Source organism: Pinus tabuliformis, chromosome 3_1, assembly GCF_031772625.1.
Source record: "Pinus tabuliformis cultivar Carrire ecotype Pingquan chromosome 3_1, CPIR1, whole genome shotgun sequence".
In the NCBI taxonomy this organism is placed as follows: Eukaryota; Viridiplantae; Streptophyta; class Pinopsida; order Pinales; family Pinaceae; genus Pinus; species Pinus tabuliformis.
In genome coordinates, this window is record NC_142301.1 from 14971104 (window position 1) to 14984467 (window position 13364).

The window sequence follows — 13364 nt, forward strand, 5'->3', positions numbered from 1 at the left end:
GCATTTCTCTCCAAGGTGTGATAGTCATATCTTCTGGAAGATTCTTGATTTTAGGACTTGCCTTACTAGTGCTACATGTTAATGATTTATAATTTTTAACCCTTTGATTTTTAATGCCAATGTTCTCCCACATGTTTAAAATCACATTGATCAAATCCCATGTATCCCCATTTCTAAATCCCAATCGAAAAAATTTATCCACAACACTTAATGCAGCATGACTTACTTTGTGATTTTTTCCTTTAACATTTTGCTCATCATTTGGGAAGCCTATTTTCATACAAAATTTCCTTCGAAGGCTTGGAGTAACATTTATCTTATCCCCATCACATAATTCTTCAAATTCTTTATGAATAAATATAACTCTTTGGATAAAATTCATAGATATTCTATACTCATTATCTATATAATGATCACATACCAATAAATTTGCTTTTACATCTTTTGAACCAACATAAATGATACATTTCATTGTTTCAAAAAGTGAGTTATTGAGATACTCTTGCATCAATTATCTTATAGCCTCTACATAATCGTTTCCTCCAATCACATATATTTGTAGTCAAAACATTTTGATCTATTAAAATCCTTGTTGAGAACCTCCGTTCAATCAGAAAGAATGACATAGTCAACCACATATGCATATGGATTATACTTAATTAACATTTTTTATTTATGAACGTGCAGGTGGTGTGGCTTTCTAATTTATTGAGATTTCCATTCTATGGGTCTATAAATATTTTTGGCGTCAAAATGAAATTCATGACCCTCATCAATCAATTTGTTCTTCCTCAATTGATTTCAAATGGCATTTTTTTGTGATTGAATAATACCATCCTCTAAATCAACACTTGGTGTTATGAATTTCTCTGCTATTTTTAGAACTTTAATTATATTCTTCAGTGATAACCACGGTTTTTTCAGAATGAGCAATAACATTTGATTTCCTCCCCTTATCATTTAAAGGAATTTCTTCTAAAGCATTAATATGCTCATAATCAGCTAGAATAGAAACACCCTTGGGCATACTTCTTTTTTTTAATGGTTTTTTTTCTTTCCAACAAGAGTGGTAGCCTCATTGTCACCAATTACAATATCCTCTTCATCTTGAGTTTCCACATGTTAAAAACTAGCCTTTCAAACCTTATCAGATTTATCATTTGTATTCCTTATTTTCTAATCATTTGTATCTACTATTGTAGTTTCAATTTTTGTTTCTCTTCATTTCTTTCTAATTTCTTCTTTTGTGTTATCAACATGAAAATTGCTAATCACTTCTATGATATATGTCTCTGTATAATATATTCTTCCCAACATAATTGAATATGGCATAATAAAATCATGTCAAAATAAAATGTAACATTTCAATGATAAATAAGTTTAAAACAATATAATGGTACTTAAAATAATACATAGTACATAATTATGAATAAGAAAAATTACTTTCCTTTCTGAATTTTTTCCATGACAAATGCACAAATATCTGTAAAATATTCTCCTACATTATAATTGTTCTTTTTAAAACAATATTTAACATTTCTATATGTCTTGGGTTGTTTTACAAGAGCATAAACAATATATGTCTCTGACACAAAACATATTACAAGGAAAAATGTCTAATAATTCCCTTACTGATGTTCAAAATTAGCACAATACAAATATATTATTCCACATTGTTGTTTCATTTCAATATCTTGAAAATCTATTTTTTTGTGTGTTTTCTCCTAAAAATCCTAAAAATATGGTTTTTTTGTTATGCAACAAGATCACAAAATAGAATAAAATATAGATCGACAACTTGAAAATTAGCCTCTTCGAGGGGGAAACCTCCTTTAAATCACATAAATGAACAATTCTTGGATAATAAAAATGACAAGACCTCTTTGGTACATATATAGGAGTCTAAGGGGTCACAATATAATCAGAGCCTACATAACAATAATAATGTAATGGCACAAAAATAACAATAGTTGGCTTCTGTGGGGCACAACAATAACAATATGGGGGCTACACTAACAATAACAATAAGGGAGCTACACTAATAATAATAGTAAGGGGGCTACACTAGTATTATAGGGACCTATCATGCCCCTCTCCTTCCAATAAGTGTTGTCCTCAATGCTTGAGTAGTGATAGATGCTTTTCTATAAAATTCCCATCCTCCCAAGTGGATTCTTCAGTGGGTAAGTTCTTCCACTTAATGATATACTATGTAATTGATTGATTTCATAGTTTTCGGGTTCTTATTTTGTGACTGCTTCAGGCTCCAATATGATTTTTCCTTCTTCATCAAGTTCTGAAAATATTGTTTGAACCAGGATCTTGTCACTGATAACCTTCTTTAAGCATGAAACATGCAAAATTGGGTGTACTCGAGAAGATGCAGGCAACTCCAATTTGTATGTCATAGTACTAATATTTTGTAATACTTTGTAAGGACCATAATACTTGGGTGACAATTTATTATCATTCTTAGCTTGCTTGAGGGACATTTGTTTATATGGTTGTAGCCTTAAAAATACCCAGTTTCCTACATCAAAACTTCTTTCACTATGATGTTAATCTTCTTATTATTTCATTTGATTCTGCGTCAAAGTGAGGTTATCCTTTAAGAGTTGGAGAAATATTTTTTTATGCTCGATGTGATCTTCCACAGCTTGAACCTTATAACTTTCTCTTAAAGATGATGTGATGGATGGTGGATGATATCCATAAAGTGCTATAAATGGGGTCATTTTTGTTGCAGTATAGAAAGAAGAGTTATACCACCAATCAACCAGAGGTAACCACTTGTCCCATTGTGTTTGTTTATCAGATACAAAGCAACGAAGATATCCTTCCAAACATTTGTGCACTATCTCAATTTTCCCATTAGATTGAGGATGATAAGATGAGATATGAGTTAATTGACGATCTTGTTGCAATTTTTGAATGAGTGTCCACACCTCTTCGTCATTCTTCCATTCATCCCTTGCTTCATTTATCCAATTAACTTGGATAATAAAAATGGCTCAGTGCAATGCTTCCACATCCTCATCATTTCTTAAGAGTGCATCTGCAACAACATTTTGCTTCACTTTTTTGTAGATGATTTCAAAGTCATAACCCAACATCTTTGCGACCCATTTTTGTTGCTCTTCTGAAGATAACCTTTGTTCCAAAAAGTATTTAAGACTATCGTGATACGTTTTTATCTTAAGTGTCTTCCCATTAGGTAAGGTCAACATTGTTAGGTCCCTATAATACTAGTGATTACCCCATTACTATTGTAGTTATATCCCTTATTAATATTGTTGTGCCCTATTTTCCCCATATTTTTATTACTGTGTCCCATAGAATCCCTCTATTGTTATTTTTGTGCCTTTATATTATTATTGTTAGGTTGGTTGGGTTATATTGTGACTCCTTAGACTCCTATATATAGAAAGGAGGTTTTGTCATTTGAATCATCAAAGAATCATTCATTTGTGTAATGTAAAGGAGGTTGCCCCCTCGAAGAGGCTGAATTCTAAGGCGTTGATCTATCTTTTCTATCTTTCTGTGAGCTGGTTTCATAACATTTGGTATCAGAGCTTTGGATTCTAGGGTTTCGCTGCTCCAAATAGGTCATCGTGGAATTTTCGCTATAATTTTTATTCTGTGACGTTTCAGAAGCGAAAAACAAAACCCATTTGAGATGAAATCACATTGAACCTTTTGTCTGAATTTCAAAGCTTTTTGCGCTATATTTGTGGAGATATGATCTGATGAAAATAGTCTTTTTGCAGACTCCTGAATTACATTCCAAACAGGTGACCTGGGTAAAATCGTCATAACTTTCTCTCTGAGCATCAGATTAAAGTTTCGTAAGAAGGTATAGAAAGAGGATGGACTGTAGTTTCTTGTATATATTTTTTAAAGCCAAAGGTCAAAACAGGGACACGTGGCATGTAGTACAAGTTCGCTCTACTGAACTAGTCTATAATCAGGTCACTGTGGGAGATTTGGCATAACTCTTCCTTGGAGAATCCAATTTGGATCAGACTGGTGGCATTGGAAAGAGGACACAGAGGGCTACTGCAGATCGAAATTTTAGAATTGGATGATCTGAAATTACAGAGATACATCAGAGGCAATATCGAGCTCCTACAAAGTGAAAAAAAGTGCGTAAATTTTTTTAAATTTTTTATTAAGCTTGGTTTGAAAAATTATTTTGAAGGAATTCAAAGCGAATAGTAGAGCATTATTATCGGTAACTGATGCCTCGAGAAAAGAAAATGCAAGCACCTAGTAAGCAACTTGAATTCTCTAGCATGACTCATCAAGAAGAGGAAGAAATGCTACATGATATATCAAAATTATAAGACCAAGTGCAACAAATGTCACTCTCACAAAAGCTAACAGAAGCTAAGATAAATGGCATGGAATCTACGATAAAGGGCGAGGAAGCTAAGATAAAGGGCGTGGAAGCTAAGATGGATGATTTGAAGATAGATTTGAAGACAGATTTGAAGAGAGACATGGCAGATTTGAAGGCATATTTGACAAATTTCCTACAAGAAATACTTACAAATGGTGAAAGAGTAGTAAAGGAAACTCATGATGTGAACAAAAGAAATGTTAATCATGATTTCATAAACTCTAATCTTGGATTGAAGACCCACCATATTCCAAAAATCGATATGAGGAAGTTTGATGGCAAGGATCTTGCAACATGGATATTACAGATGGAGCAATTTTTCGATCTCAATAATGTGCAAAACACACAAAAGGTACGTATTGCAACTTTATATTTGGAACAAAATTAGTTTGTATGGTATCAATGACTTTTCTCTCGTAAACAAATTATCACTTGGGCAATTTTTACTGAAGAATTGACAGCACATTATGAGGATACAAAAAGAAACACTTTTTTTAGCCAATTGATAAGTCTCAAACAAAAGGGTTCAATAATGGAGCACATTGAAGAGTTCCAAAAATTGAACATAAGGGTAAAAAATATTCCAGAGGAGCATAGGATTGATGTTTTCATAGGGACTTTAAAGGATAATATCCAACATGATGTTCGCCTTTGGGAACCTAATTCATTAGAGAACGCATTTAGGTTAGCAAGAAAAATGGAAAGAAAAATTATGGCAACCAGGAAGCATACCACTCACAACTATAAAGATGGAAGTGTTGTTGCCCCTAGTCTTCCACAACCGATAAGGTTGACACCACAACAATTGGAAGAAAAAAGAGCAAAAGGCCTTTGTTACAGTTGTGATAGAAAATACACTAAAGGTCATAAGTGTGCCGAGAAGAAATTATTCTACATAGATTGTGAAGAGGAAGAAGAAAAGGAGAAAGAAAGGTCAAAAGAAGAGGATATAATCCAAGAACAAAGCCTAGATAAAGAAGAAATGAATCTGACCATATCTTGTAATGCATTGTTGGGAATTACCACTCCTCAAACCATCAAGATAGAAGGACAAATCAAGAAGAAAAAGGTAATATTGTTGATTGATTCAGGAAGTACCCACAATTTTATTCATTGTAAGGTAGCAAAAGAATTGAATTGCTTCCTATATCCAGCACCAGAGTGTCAAGTGATGGTTGCAAATGGAGGAACAATAAATTGCTCTGGAAAGTGCCATAATATCAAGCTATCCATGGGAGAATATGTATTGACTAGCCCAATGCTTTCCATTCCAATGGGAGGTGCTGATGTTGTACTAGGAGTCCAATGGCTACAATCCTTGGGTACAATAGCTTTTAATTTTCAAGAACTTTTCATGAAATTTTTTGCGGAAGGAAAGGAAGTTGAATTAAGGGGTATTGCAGGGAAACCGGGAAAGATAATCAGTGCTAACGGTATGACAAAGCTTCTAAAAAAGGAACAAAGAGGTGTAATTGCACAATTATATTCGCTATATGTTTCCACATCGAACTCATCTATTTCTCCAGATCTCCAAAAAGTCTTAGACAATCATTCCAAGGTATTTGAGACTCCCAAAGGTCTCCCACCTATTTGTGATCATGATCATGCTATTCATCTAGTTCCAGGAAGTGTTCCTCCAAACATCAGGCTGTACAGATATCCCTATGCCCAAAAGAGTGAAATTGAACGTATGGTTGCAGAAATGCTAGAGGTTGGTATAATTCAACCTAGTCAAAGTTCTTTCTCTGCTCCAGTAGTATTGGTGCACAAGAAGGATGGATCATGGCGCATGTGTCTGGATTATAGGGAGCTCAACAAGCTCACTATTAAAGATAAGTTTCCCATTCCTATCATTAATGAATTACTGGATGAATTGCATGGATCAATTTACTTCACCAAGTTGGATCTTCATTCAGGATATCATCAAATCAAAATGAAGACTGAAGACATTCTGAAAACAGCATTTAGAACTCATGAGGCGCATTATGAATTTTTGGTCATGCCTTTTGGCCTTACCAATGCACCTTCTACATTTCAAGGTTTGATGAATTCCATTTTCAAACCCTTCCTTAGAAAATTTGTGTTAGTATTTTTTGATGATATACTAATCTACAGCAAGTCTTGGAAGGATCATGTTGAACATGTTGACAGGGTGCTACAACTATTGGAGGAGAAACAATTATATGCAAAAAGATCCAAATTTTTCTTTGGAGTACAAGAGGTGGAATAGCTAGGTCATATTGTATCTCATGAAGGAGTTAAGGTAGACCCTAGCAAAATTAAAGCCATTAAGGAATGGAAAATCCCCACATCCATAAAGCATCTGTGAGGATTTCGCGGGTTGACAGGGTATTATCACAAGTTTGTTAAAAATTATGGGAGAATAGCAGCACCTCTAACAACATTATTGAAGAAAGATGCATTTTCATGGACTCCAGAAGCAACAAAGGCCTTCAAACATCTTAAAGAGGTAATGTGCCAAGCACCGGTCTTAGCTACACCTGACTTCACAAAAACCTTTATTGTGGAATGTGATGCTTCAGGAAATTGAATTGGTGCTATTTTAATGCAATATGAAAGACCCATTGCTTTTGAAAGTCGTCCAATCAAGGGAAAGTTTTTACAAAAAGTCATTTATGAGAAGGAAATGTTGGCAATACTACGTGCACTTAAGAAACGGCGACCCTACCTAATGGGAAGACACTTCAAGGTAAAAACAGATCATGATAGCCTTAAGCACTTTTTAGAACAAATATTATCCTCTGAAGAGCAACAAAAGTGGGTCACAAAGATTTTGGGTTATGACTTTGAAATCATCTACAAAAAATGGAAGCAAAATGTGGTGGAAAATGCACTCTCAAGAAAGGATGAGGATGTGGAAGCATTATTGTGCGCCATTTCTATTATCCAACCAAATTGGATAAACGAAGCAAGGTAGGAATGGAAGAATGATGAAGAAGTGTGGGCACTTATTCAAAAGTTACAAAAAGATTCCAGTACATCTGATACATTTAGCTAGCAAAATTATTCATTATGGTACAAAAATCACTTATACCTCTGTAAGAATTTCCAACTCAAACAAAAGATTCTTATGGAATTTCAAACTTCTCCCTTAGGAGGGCACTCAAGATTTTTAAAAACTTACCACAGGGTTAAGAAGGAATTTTTTTAGGATAGCCTTAAATCGGATATTCAAAAGTTTGTGGCAGAATGTTTGGTTTGCCAACAAAATAAAGTTGAAACAATTAAGACCTCAGGTCTATTACAACCTTTATTCGTTCCAAGCCAACGTTGGGAGGAGGTTTGAATGGATTTTATCACAGGTTTACCCAAGTCTAAGGGAAAGAGTCTCATCATGGTGGTAGTTGACAGACTTACCAAGTATGCACACTTTTGTGCATTATCACATCCATTTAAAGCTAGTACAGTTTCTACTGCATTTATGGAAACAATTCAAAAGCTACATGGAAACCCAAAGATTATTGTAAGTGACAGAGATCCCATTTTCACTGGAAATTTTTCGACAGAATTATTTTCTTGTCTCGGTACTCAGTTAGCTCATAGCTCATCTTATCATCCCCAATCTGATGGGCAAACTGAGATAGTAAACAAATGTTTGGAAGGATATCTTTGTTGCTTTGTATCTGATAAACAGACACAATAGGTCAAATGGTTGCCTCTAGCTAAATGGTGGTATAACACTTCCTTCCATACAGCAACAAAAATGACCCCATTTATGGCACTTTATGGATATCAACCACCATCCATCACATCATATTTAAGAGAAAATTATAAGGTTCAAGCAGTGGAACATCACATCAAACATCAACAACAAGTCCTCCAACTCTTAAAGGATAACCTCGTGTTGGCACAGAATAGAATGAAACAACAAGCAAATCAACATCGCAGCGAAAGAAGTTTTGATGTAGGTGATTGGGTATTCCTACGGCTACAACCATATAAACAAATGTCTCTCAAGCAAGCTAAGAAGGATAATAAATTATCACCAAAGTATTACGGTCCTTACAAGGTGTTGCAAAAGATTGGTACTATGGCATACAAATTGGAGCTTCCTGCAACTTATCGAGTGCACCTAGTTTTCCATGTTTCATGTTTAAAGAAGGTTATAGGCAACAAGCTCCCAGTTCAAACAATATTGCTAGAACTTGACGAGGAAGGAAAAATTATATTGGAACCGGAAGCAATCACAGAAACAAGAACTCGATAGCTACAAAATCGATCAATTTCGGAGTATCTCATCAAGTGGAAGAACTTATTCACTGAAGATTCCACATGGGAGGATGAGAATTTTATACAGAAGCATCTAGAACTACTCAAGCGTTGAGGACAACAATTTTTTGAAGGAGAGGGGCATGTTAGGTCCCTATAATACTAGTGATTACCCCATTACTATTGTAGTTATATCCCTTATTAATATTGTTGTGCCCTATTGTCCCCATATTGTTATTACTGTGCCCCATAAAATCCCTCTATTGTTATTTTTGTGCCTTTATATTATTATTGTTAGGTTGGCTGGGTTATATTGTGACTCCTTAGACTCCTATATATAGAAAGGAGGTTTGGTCATTTGAATCATCAAAGAATCATTCGTTTATGTAATGTAAATGAGGTTTCCCCCTCGAAGAGGTTGAATTCTAAGGCGTTGATCTATCTTTTCTATCTTTCTGTGAGTTGGTTTCATAAAAAACATTGTTTTAATGCATTTAGTATTTCCAACATTTCCTTCTCGTAAATAGGTTTATGTAAATGCATTCCCTTGATTGGACGACTTTCAAAAGTAATGGGCCTTCCTTATTGCATTAAAACATCACCAATTCCATTTCATAAGGCATCACATTCCACAATAAAGGTTTTTGTGAAGTTTGGTGTACCTAAGACCGGTGCTTGGAACATTGTCTCTTTAAGATGTTCAAGGGCCTTAGTTTCTTATGGAGTCCAAGAAAATGCATCTTTCTTCAGTAATCTTGATAGAGGCATTGTTATTCCCCCATAATTATTAACAAACTTTTGATAATACCCTATCAACCAGAGAAATCCTCGAATATGATTTAGGGTTGTGGTTATTTTCCATTCATTAATGGCTTTAATTTTGTTAGGGTCTACCTTAAGACCCTCATGAGATACAATATGACCCAAATATTCCACCTCCTTTACTCCAAAGAAACATTTGGAGGTTTTTACATATAATTGTTTCTCATCCAATAGTTTGAGCACCCCATCAGCATGTTGAACATGATCCTTCCAAGACTTCTTGTAGCTTAGTATATCATCAAAAAATACTAACACAAATTTTATAAGAAAGGGTTTGAAAATGGAATTCATAAAACCTTGAAATGTGGAAGGTGCATTAATAAGGCCAAAACAAATGACCAAAAATTCATAATGACCTTCATGATTTTTTATTGTTGTTTTCGGAATGTCTTGAGTATTCATTCTAATTTGATGATATCTTGAACAAGGATCCATCTTGGTGAAGTATATTTCTCCATGTCATTCATCCAACAATTCATCAATGACAGGAATGGGAATTTATCTTTAATAGTGAGCTTGTTAAGCTCCCTATAATCCGAACACATGTGCCATGATCCATTCTCCCTATGCACCAATACTATTGGAGGAGGGAAAGACCTTTTAATAGGTTGAATTATATTTACCTCTAGAATTTCTGCAACCATGCATTCAATTTCACTCTTTTAGGCACTGGGATATTTGTAAGGCCTGATGTTTGGAGGAACACTTCCTGGAATCAAGTGAATAGTGGGTGATCATAATCACGAAAAGATGGGAGGCCTTTGGGAGTCTCAAATACCTTGGAATGATTGTCCAATACTTTTTGGAGATTTGGAGAAATAGATGATTTCAATGTTTGAACCTCTAGTGAGCATAATTGTGCAATTATGCCTCATTTTTCTCTCTTCAAAAGTTTTATCATGATATTAGAGTTTATTGTCTTCCCTAGTTTCCCTTTGATACCCCTTATTTCAATTTTACTTCCTTCCCAACAAAAATCAAGAAGAGTTCTTGAAAGTTAAAATTTATTGTCCCCAAAGATTATGACCATTGGACTCCTGGTACAACATCAACACCACCCATTGAAATGGAAAGCATTAGAATATTCAATACATATTCCCCCATGGTTAGCTTGATATTATGGAAATTTCTAGAGCAATTTATAGTTCTTGAATTTACAACCATCACTTGACACTCTGGTGCTGGATATAGAAAGCAATTCAATTCCTTGGTTATCTTACAATGAATAAAATTATGGGTACTACCTGAATCAATCAAAACTATACATTTTTGTTGTTGATATATCCTTCTATCTTGAGATTTTGAGGAGTGGTAATTCCTAGAAATGCATATCTCCATTATTTCCCCCGACATATCTCCATTATGTCCCCCTTTATCATTATTCATTATTCAATTTCATGACAAGTATCATTTTACAAGGAATTACCTTACCTCCTCTCCTCTCTTTTACTTAGTTATCTTTGTGACCATTTCTCACACTTAATCATTTTCCAAGTTATGCAGAATTAGTCCCCCTCTTGATATTCCTTCGTACACTCATTTCTCTGCACATAGCCTTAACCATTCCATACTTAACCATTTTCAAGTATGTTCAAAAGGTTTTGCATATGTAATGTCCATTACTAAAATATACTAACCAAACTTGCAATTCCTTGATTTTTAGCTCTTATACATTTCGTCAAACACATTTCATGTAGACCTTTATACAAACACTTTGCATATATAATCAAATAAGAATCATTTATCTTCAAACATTTTGTCAAACACTTTACATGTAAACAAGTATGAAGCATTTATAACATATTTCGTCAAACAATTTACATACAACCAATATACCACAAACAAAAATTACCACGATAAGAACAATAACATAGCCAACAAACAATTTTTCCATAAGAATATCTTATCCAATTAAATCTTATTTATTAATGTCTAAGGAAACCCCTTTTAGATATAAAAATTTGTTTTTTGGGAACTTGTGAGGAGCCTTGGAAATTAGCACAAATTTGTTAGGGAATAAGAAGAAGAATATGATAGCATAGATATGTCTTGAAAAACTGTTGTAAATCACCTTGCTAGAACAATTTTGTGGAGTTGATTCTAGCTTCCTTGAGATACCACATCCTAACAGTGATGGCTCAATTTTTTTGAGAGAAAAGAGAGGAGATTGGGTGATAAATTCGACACAACGACCCACATTAAACACTAAAAATTTGTTGATATAATGGTGCACTCGGCCTCCCTTGTCTTCCATAAATTTTTGATGGCTAAATTGATCCACATAAAACACTTTGATTATATAAAAATAAAAATAAAAAACAAAAACAAAAAACAAAAAAAAAAATTAAAAAAAAAATAAATAAAATTCAACCTCATTTCAGTTCCAAAAATATGATCTAAAATCACCCAAAAATAATTCAACTAGATGATAATAATGGTTATGACCTCCTCGAGTTATCCTACATTCCAAAACTAAGATAAATATTCAACGATGAATACTTGTGAAAGATCTAAGTGATCTTTCTTCTAATTAGCTAGGGTGTATATGTTTCACCACCAAAACCAATCCTAATTAGCTGGGGTGGATATGTTTCACCACTAAAACCAATCTTCTAAAGGGCTTTACGCTCGACACTCAAAAGCTATAAGAGCTCTCAAAATTAAATTGAGGAAGGATATTAAGCATGCTGAAAGCGTGAACTTCAATATCTCTTTTATCATCAACATACCATGGGTCTATACCATTGGTCATCAAAATACCATGGGACTCTCTTTTATAAAAATAATTCCCTTTGCCCCTTTATTTTATTTTTTACCTTTTCCAACTCAATTAAATAATATAAAGTGACTTAATAAAGTTTCCCTTACTTTTTCTCCCATAGTCACTTAATAAAACCTTTTAATTTAATTATTCAATGCCACTTTTACATGTTGTTTTTCACCCAAGTGAAATTAAAGAAATGAATTAATTGATCCCCTTTTTTAATAACTATAGCTTATATGAAGAAAATAGGTAATTAAGTTATTCTCCAGAAGTTATCATTTGGAAAGGGACATTACAGTCCTCCCTTCTCGAGATTTTTTTCACTCAAATAATCCAAAACCTACATATGAATAGTAGGATCCCAGATATGCTTATCGAAATATCCAACATATAAAAATAAGTAAAATATGAAGCTCATCATATTGAAGCTTTTTCACCTAGAAGATAGTTAATCTGCAACAGAAAGACCTTTGAAGTTTCTCTCCTTTTGGATGGATCTAGTGTTGAACTTGCCTTCTTCAAAAGGTTCCAAATAAGTAGCTAATACTTTGCATCTAAAAACACTTGAATTGACCTTAAGGTTTTATTATATTCAATAAAAAAAATCTAAACCTAGTTTGAAACAAGCTAGCAGATATGGGAGCTTGTGTCATTTCTTCCAACTAGATTTCTAAGGACATTAAGAAAACAAGTTTTACAAGTGATAGTTTCAGGAGTACTATATCTTGACACAAGCATAGGATTATATCATTTGTATGATGTATAAGAGAATAAACAAGTTGGAAAATCTATTCCTCAAATGTTTTCCCATGATTCTACCAAAGGGGGACATCTTCTAAAGGAACATCATTACCCATAGATTTCAATTGATCTTCAATTAATAAGCATTATAAGCTTGACGTCAACTCATTTTGTCAATACCCCAAGATATGATATCTCATTTGAACCAAGGGAATAGAGATATTTATGGCCCTTGTCAGTTGACATCAATCCCTGAAGTCATTTTGATTTCATTTCAACTATTGGCAAAAAATAATTCAACACGTTTTTCCCCAATAATTTAATTACTGCAGTTACAAGTTCTTCACAAACCCCCGTGTCAAGATTTATGCTCACACATGTCACCATCTCTCCCTTCTAACTAGGAAG